We start from the raw sequence: 8,582 nt of genomic DNA on the forward strand, positions 1-8,582 counted from the left end.
GGTGCTTATCTTGGCCAAGGCGGATTTTCAGGCCTGCCACCCCAGCTGTTTAGGAGGCCTGAGGCGGAAAGATCCAAATTTCAAGGCCTGCCAGGCTACAAAGTAAGTTCAAGGCCATCTTGGACAACTGAATGAGACTTTGTCCCCAAAATTAAAAGAAAAGGCTAAGGATATGGTTCATGGCATGGTACACAAAGCCCAGAGTTCAACCCTTAGTACTGACATAGCAATCAAAGCAGAGAAGCTGTTTATGAAGTCATCAAACCTCTATCTTGGACACAATCCCTGGGTCATCTTTCTGGGTTTCCTTTTGCTCCCATACTATTCCCAGTCAGTACTTGTCTTCTGTGCAACCCAGGAGAATCCTGACAGTGGCCTGTCGGCACCGCTCCCAAACAGCCCGCAGGGTCCCTCAGAATAGCATTGAAGGAAGCCCAGTTCCCTACCGGGAATGCTATTATGCAAAGCAGCAATTAAAGAGTCCTTTTTAAACTTGTCTTTCCAAAGAAACCAAGAGTTTGAACTTCTGGCTGTTATGGTTGGGCCCCAGTACGCATGTTTAGAAACCCCAAACAAAACCTTATTTCACTACTTATATTTATCTTCACTTTACGAAAATGGCGGCTCTATTTCTTTCTCCGTATTTACCAGCCACTTCAATACTTCACATGAAGTATGGTCACAGACATAACCATTTGGGCAGGAAGGGGACTGAATCTCATTAAATAGCCCTGGGTGGCCTAGAACCCACAAAGTAAACCAGGCTGGCCTTGAGTTTATATCAGTCCCCTGCATCAGTCTCCCAAGTGAAGTACCAGGAAGTACCAGGGTCAAGTAACTAATCTTTCAGGTCCCTGCCTTGTGGGTTCCCCTGTCCACCTTTCCCCCTTCTTCTACCTGTCTCAAACCATAATTCATCTTGAAATGTGTGTGCCATGTGTCTTTACCAAGAGTTATGACCTGACCTGTACCACTCTCAAAATTATATAGATTCTGTGGTAGTTTGAACATAATTGTTCCCCATAATCTCATAGTGAGTGGCACTATTAGGATGTCTGGCTTTGTTGGAACAGTATGGCCTTGTAGGAGGAAGTGAGTCACTGCGTGGGTGGGCTTTGAGGTTTCCTATGCTCAGGATACTTCCCAATGTCTCAGTTGGCTTCCTGTTACCCACCAGATATAGGAGTTTCAGATGTATGCCTGCATGCCACCATGCGCCATGTCATGATGACAACAGACTGAACCTCTGAAACTGTAAGCGAGCCACCCCAGTTAAATGCTTTCTTTATAAGAGTTGCCATGGTCAGGGTGTCTCTTCACAGCAATAGAAACCCTAAGATTCCTTCTCCCAGAACCTCAGAATGTGACTGTATTTGTGAGGCTTGTTTTTGGTTTTTGTTGTTTTGTTTTTAAATGGGCAATCTAAAGAAGGAGTGTGACCAAAGAGAAAAGTAGTCATACTGGAAATGAAATGTAAGTGGGATTCCAGGAGTTTCTGGCCCCCTCGATGCTCAGAGGGTCCAAACACAAATAGGGAGAGAGTGACCCTGACCGCCTGATCAACATTGTGTCAAGTGATAAAACATCACCCCCGCTGACATGTGCAATAAACACGTTAGTAAGAATTGCATAACAGTCTGCAATTAGAATTCTAATTTATTATCAATAAAGATTAAGGGTGACTAACTCGCTTATTGGGAAAACTCAGAGTGAAAAAAATCAGTGTATAGACGTATCTGTTAATTTTTTCTTCTTTTGTGCCTGCTAGCTCAGAAAAGGGATTCGTTGCCAGAACATGCTCCATTTGGAGGCTGTAGGACCAGATAGATCCCAGCTGTACATTCCAGATTCTAAATACCTGTGACATAATCTAGAATTCAGTGTAGCTTATGCATTCTAGATGTAACATACCCATGAATTTTCAACTCTAGAAAAACACAAATTCTTCCCTGGCCCTGAGGCTTCAGTTTATGACCAGTTTATGACCGGAGGCAGAAGGACTGTGAGTCTGGGGCCAGCCTGGGCTAATGGTGAGACACTATTGAAGGGAAGGGAAAGAGGAGAGGAAAGGAGCAGACTACACATTCTTGATTCTCTGGCCACATTCCTCTTGCTAGGCCGTAAGTCCAAGTGCTCTTCTTCCCAGTGAATGGACTGTGAGGGAGGCAGCAGTTTGGGTATTGCTGTGTTCCTTTTCTAAACATCCTATCAGGTCCTGATTATGCCGTGAAGCTAAGTTCTGTTAAATAGCGTGTTGTTATGAAACCTAAAGTGATTCTGGGGCAGGGGTCACTATTTTTCAATGTCTCTAATGCGGTGGCTCACGATGAAATGCTGTAACCACTTAACACAGTCCCTCACGTTGCAGTGACCCCCCCAACGATAAACCTATTTTCACTGCGACTTCATAGCTGTAATTTTATTACTGTTATGAATCAGCATGTAAACATCTGTGTTTTCTGATGCTCTTGAGTGACCCTGCGAAAGGGTCATTCAACCCCACAGGGGTCAGGCCCCACAGGTTGAAGGCCACTGCTCTAGTGCTATTAAAGATTAATTTACCTACTTTTCTTTCCACATATACTTACAGCCACCAGCAAGAGGCTTTATTGTTTTAACAGAAACTTTGAACAATGTCACCTTTACTTTAGTTTGCCCGGGGTCGCTTTGCACAATTTCAACTTGCACGGCTCTGTCTACACTAGCAGGCGACTGGGAAGATCAAGGACTGTTGGGACACTGTGATGTAGATCCCCACTCTCCTGTACATCTTCATTGGACCTGTGTGTGGCAGAGTGACAGAAGGGATCCAGATTCCACAGTGGAAGGCACATTATAGTGTTGAACTGTCGTGGGTTGTTTGAGCCACCGGGAAGCTGCTTCTGGAAGTATGGTTGCTCCCCATCCATTTGAGGGGCCCCTGCTGTGTCCAGACAGGCTCTCTAATAGAGCTGAAAACATCTTTTCTTTCACACTTACAGGCCCCAAGACAGTGACAAGGACAGTGTGAGGCATAGGGCACATTTGTGCTGGTCATGGGATCACTTGGGAAGACAGTGCTGTGCTGGTCATGGGACCATTTGAGAAGCAGATCCCCTTTTGTGACAGCCACTGCCTTTCCATCACTGTCTAACGTCTGAACCTCTAAGAATCTCCCTGCTGTGAACGCTGGGAACTCTGTACCTTTTCTGTATCGTCTTCCTCCTTCATGTGAGCACATGTCTCAGGAATGAGCATCACAGAGGAAAGGCTGTAGGTCTCGGCGGGAAAAAATACCTTCTGAGCATGGAAAATATAAATGAGTCATCAAGATTATCTTCAAATTCCAATAATCATTACTGTTAGTGAGGTCACTGTTAGTGATGTCTTTGCCAGGTCTCTGCACCCACAGCATTTGCACAGCTAAAGCAGAACAAGATCTAGAGGGTCATGTCAGTGAGGCTGTCTTCAAAATGTAGGAACAGGAGAGAAAGAAAGAGGGAGGGAAGGAAAGAGGAAGAGAGGGAGGGAAGGTAAAGAGAGGAGGAAAAAAGGAAGGAAAATCTTAAACATGACATTGAGATAGAGTCTTTATCAGTTCTTGTTATCAGCACAAGGGCTTGAATTCATGAAATAACCTGGAACTTTATGGATTCTAGAAATTTCTATCCTCTTCACAACCCCGCTTGTATGAATACTGCAAACACTGATTGTGTGCACACATATGTTCATGTGTGTTGGTGCGAGTGCAAATGTTTCTTAGAAGACTCCAGGCTGCTTTGAAAAGAATGGGTTTGTTTCCATTCAGCCCAGAGTTGCCTTATACAATTCTAATTACTTGGGGTAAGGGGCAGAAAAAATATTCCCGTCATCCTTTCATCTTCCTTTCACTTCTAGAACTGGAGGGCTTAAATGCCATGGCATGACATTATGGCCTTCGCCTCCTCGGCCAGATCCACGACCCCGTGTGACTGGGACCCTGAGGGGGCGCACACCCTTCCCCACGTCCCATAGATCATCCTTCATGCCTAACCACCTCCCCATCCACTCTGTGCCTACACATGCACTTCCAACTTCCTGCTTTCTTCACCATGGTTACCAAAGCCTCCGCCCTTTGTTTTCCTAAGTCAAAACCTGGCAAAGAACCCAAGGAAATGAATGTCTTCCCAATGGGCCCAAGTTTTGCGACATATTATTTGGATAATAAATCCTAACAAAATACTCGGAAGTTGTGGAATATATTCATTAAACATAACTGGCAATTAAGACCTGGAAATACATTAGGATTCCCAACAAAGAGGGCATGTTTTTTGGGGGTGGGGGTGGTTTTGCTTTTTGTTTGTTTGTTTGGTTTTTTTTTCTTTTGAGACAGGACCTGACCAGAGACCTAACTTCTGCTTAAGAAGAATGTTTCATTTGGAAACCACCAGCTCTGTACTAGGCTAAGAATGTTTCAAGGTCCGAAAGCCTGGGGGTACGAAGGGTCATAGTGCTTTTGAACTTTGGGCCCAGAAAGAAAAGTGCCCGGGTTTCCATTCTTAGTAAAATGCACACTCAGGACTTGCCTTGTGCAGCCCACATGGTTTCCTCTATGGTAACAGCCCGTATTTCACCATTTTGCAAGGACATAAGTCAAACTGAAACAGGATCCACCCTGATGTCCTCATCTTCACTTAGTTCTAGCTGTAAAGACTGTTGTCAATAAAGTCCCACTCATGGGTCCTGGGGACTAGATCTTCAGTGGATCATCTTCTGGAAAACATAGGTCAACCTACATTAGTCCTCATACAAAACATAAGCATTGGACATTTGCTCGGGTCACTTGGAAAGGGAAAGAGTCAGTCAGTCCTGAAACTGGTCAGTCTTAATTAACACTGACACGTGAAGACCTTAAGTGTCATTATGGCCCCTTCCCCCCACATTAGAGAAAATACCCAGAGCCAGGAACTAGATAGAATCATGGCTAATGTTCTGCTCAAATGATTTTATTCAATCCAGGCTGAGTCAGGAGAAGCCATGTATCCGTGGCCAGAGACAGACATACTGGAACTTTGCCAGTAAACCACGAGCCTCATGGTAAAATATAAAATAATAAAAATGGGTTAATTTAAGAGATAAGAGTGAGCTAAAAATATACATAAGCTAATAGGCCAAGCAGTGTTGTAATTAATACAGTTTTTGTGTGATAATTTCGGTTCTGGGCAGCCAGGAACAAGCAAGCGGCCTCCTTACAACAGATTGGCACCCAACCTGCCTCTCAGCTACCAAATAACTATACGCACAGAGACTTAGTCTTACTTATGAATGCCTGGCCTTGTTTCTAGCCAGTTTTTCTTAACTAATTACCCCGACTACCTTTTGCCTCTGAGCTTTTACCTTTCTATATACCTTTCTTATTTCTTGCTTCATGGCTTGCTGTGTAGCTGGGTATCTGGCCTCTGGAATCTTCCTCTCCTTCTTTCCTTCCTCTTCTATTTATTTTCTCTGTGTGCCAGCCCTGCCTATCTGTTCTCTCCTGCCTGGCTATTGGCCATTCAGCTCTTTATTAGACCAATTAAGTGTTTTTAGACAAGCAAAACAACACAGCTTCACAGAGTTAAACAAATGCAACACATCTTTGCATTATTAAATGGTGTGGGGAAGCCCTTCTGTATATGTGTTGATTTTATTGGTTAATAAAGAAGCTGCTTTAGGCCTGTGCAGGACAGACTAGAACTAGGTGAGGAAGACAAAACTGAATGCTGGGAGAAAGAAGACAGAGTCAGAGAGAAGCCATGTAGTCTCTGCAGGAGACAGATGCCTCCACCGGAGCCCCCCAGAACCTTGCCAGTAAGCCACAGCCACACGGTGATACATAGATTAATAGAAATGGATTAATTTAAGATACGGGAGTTAGTTAGAAATACACTTAAGCTATTGGCCAAACAGTATTCCAATTAATACAGATTTCTGTGTGATTATTTTGGGAGTCTGGGCGGCCGGGAAAATGAACCATCAGCCTCCCCCAACAATTAAACAAATATTCCACAGCATAAAGGAATATAACAATTTTACATTTTTATTCCACAACATAGTACCTTCTGGGAAAGCTGGAGGATATTTGTTTGACCATGAAAGACTCCACATTCCCCACCATAAGTTAGGTAGTCTAGTGCCTGGTGTACTTTATTTGTCCCTGTTGGCAGCATAGCCCACACCTTTTAGACACTAGGTGACACTAAACGGTGTTAACTTAAAGTGGAGCCTTTAAGTTCAAACTGAAGATAAACATGTCTGCCACCGGAGCCATGTGACTTGGTGGACTCCTTGTCCCTGGAGGTATCAGTAGCGGGATCAAGCCAATACTAGGATGGAAATTAGCTTTCAAGATCTAAGCCATGCCTGTTATGGTTACACAGGCCTAGGATCCTAGCAGGAGGTTACAGAGCTTGAGGCAAGCCTGGACAGCTTAGTGACACAGTGTCAAAGTCAATTTGAAAGGGCTGTGTAGGAAGCACAACGGTAGAGCACCTCCCTAACACGTGGAAACTCCTAGGTTTGAAACCTAGTGCTATCCCTCAAATTTTTTCATTCAAAGCAGAAGACTAGAGAATGACTAAGTAGCGTCATGAGCTAGTAGCACATATGAGGGTACCACCTAGCTCCATAAACCAGTAGCCCAGTCTGCTCTATCACCATCTTCCCCCATCTACTGTATTAGGATTCTTCCCCAAGACTGTTTCTGTGGTCACATTGGAGTGCTAACATGCTATCTTTGGGTGACTTACACTAGACATATAAGTAGGATTGGTGGCCCCCCTCTGGGTTTCTCCCTGGGCCAGCTTCAGTCAGAAAGGGGTACAATCGTCATGCCCTCTGCAAACTTTGTGCCATGAGTCAGGGAGTCCCCAAAGAGCTCATTAGCTTGCACTCTAAGGTGCCAAGGGGTCTGCCAATTCAGATCTTCTTTGCTTTTTTTGTTTGTTTAAGACAGTTTTTTTTTTTTTAAACATAGCTCTGGCTGTCTTGGAACTCTTGGCCTCAAACTCACAGAGATTCACCTGCCTCTGTCTCCGCAGTACTGAAAATCATGAGCCACCATGCCCAGTTATGCTCTGAATTACAACAGATGAGGTGACTTCTTGCTTTCCCGAAGTTTAAGATGGTGCAAGAGAAGGCATGGCCTTTCTTGCTGAGTGAAATCTCCTTGGTTGCTCCTCCCAGGGCCTCTTTGAGGACAGGATGTGGAAGGCAGGCAGGTGGTGAAAGACCTAGGAGTAAGGCTGGGTAATTCACTCTGGATTTCCCAGTCTTCAACACGAAGGTTCCCATGAGAGAACTACATTAAGGACCATTGACCTTAACTGTCAATTCAACCATCAAATTGACACTTCCTGGATCAGGGCAGAAAGAGATGGTGCTTGGTCATGAGGAAAAGAAACTTCCCATCAAAAGTACATTGGACACACATATGAGTACATCTTGTCTACCCAGAACTCTAACCCATTAGATTTGAACATCTTGTTGTATAGCAATTTTCTCTGAACTTAAAGATTCCATCCTAGAGGGAAAACCTTGCAGGGGACGAAGGGAGGTGGGGGTAAGGATGTCCTAAACCAACTCACGAGTTTTGAGACATTCCTGAGAGTAAGATACACAAGACCCTTTCCAACATTATGGAAGTAATAAATGACGGCTAGGGGAAGAGGCTCTTCGATCAGGAGAATTACCTGGAGAAGCTGTTCTGGTCTGTCAGTCTTCTTGCACATCATAGAAATAGCCATAGGGATGCAACTTTTATGAGTCTGCACCTAGGCTGGAGATGGCTTTTTGATGACACAGCTTCTTTTGACTCCCATGAGTCACCTCTCCTGTGCTACTCTAAGTAACCCCAATAAATTAGTTGATTCTCCAAGTTGAGCTTTGGCATAATTGTCACTTTGGTCTGTTATTGGTTCTGTCTCGGGGTGAATAGACCTTTGCTTGAATCTCCCCAGCAAATGTGTGACCCAGCGTGTGTCCACTCGTAACTCTAAGCCAATCAGTTACTGTGCATTCCATACAGGCTGTGATTTTTTTCCATCCTTTTCAAAAGTAAAATCCTTCTTGTTAGACAGAAGAGCCACAAAAAAAAAATAGCTTCCCTGAAGTAATCGATGTTGTTTGCCATGCTTTGGTATGAGTAAGCACTATGCTGGACACCACAGACACAAAGAAGAAGCCATGAAGTACAGTGAGTGCAGCCTAGGGTCTAAACTCACAGAGATGCTCACAGAGATGCCCATAGAGATGCTCACAGAGATGCCCATAGAGATGCTCACAGAGATGCCCATAGAGATGCAGTGGTAAGAACACATTCAATGTTTCCCAAGTGAGGTCATGGTAAAGGCAACCAGGAGAACCATCACTCTTCTGAGGTGCTTATTTATTAGGATTTCTCAGCCAAGTTTCTTCTTCTCTTAAGCTTCTCTCTGACCGGGTCTTCATTAACCAGAGTTCCACATGATGCCTGTGGAGTGACGTAAGAGACTCCTGGGTCTGCCTGCCCCCGACAGTCTACTCTGCACCCACCACATTAAAATTGAATTATCAACCAGACAGCCTCCTTCCTTTCAGTTTGTTCT

The sequence above is a fragment of the Myodes glareolus genome, chromosome 14 (genome assembly GCF_982192425.1).
Source record: "Myodes glareolus chromosome 14, mMyoGla1.1, whole genome shotgun sequence".
Classification (NCBI taxonomy): domain Eukaryota; kingdom Metazoa; phylum Chordata; class Mammalia; order Rodentia; family Cricetidae; genus Myodes; species Myodes glareolus.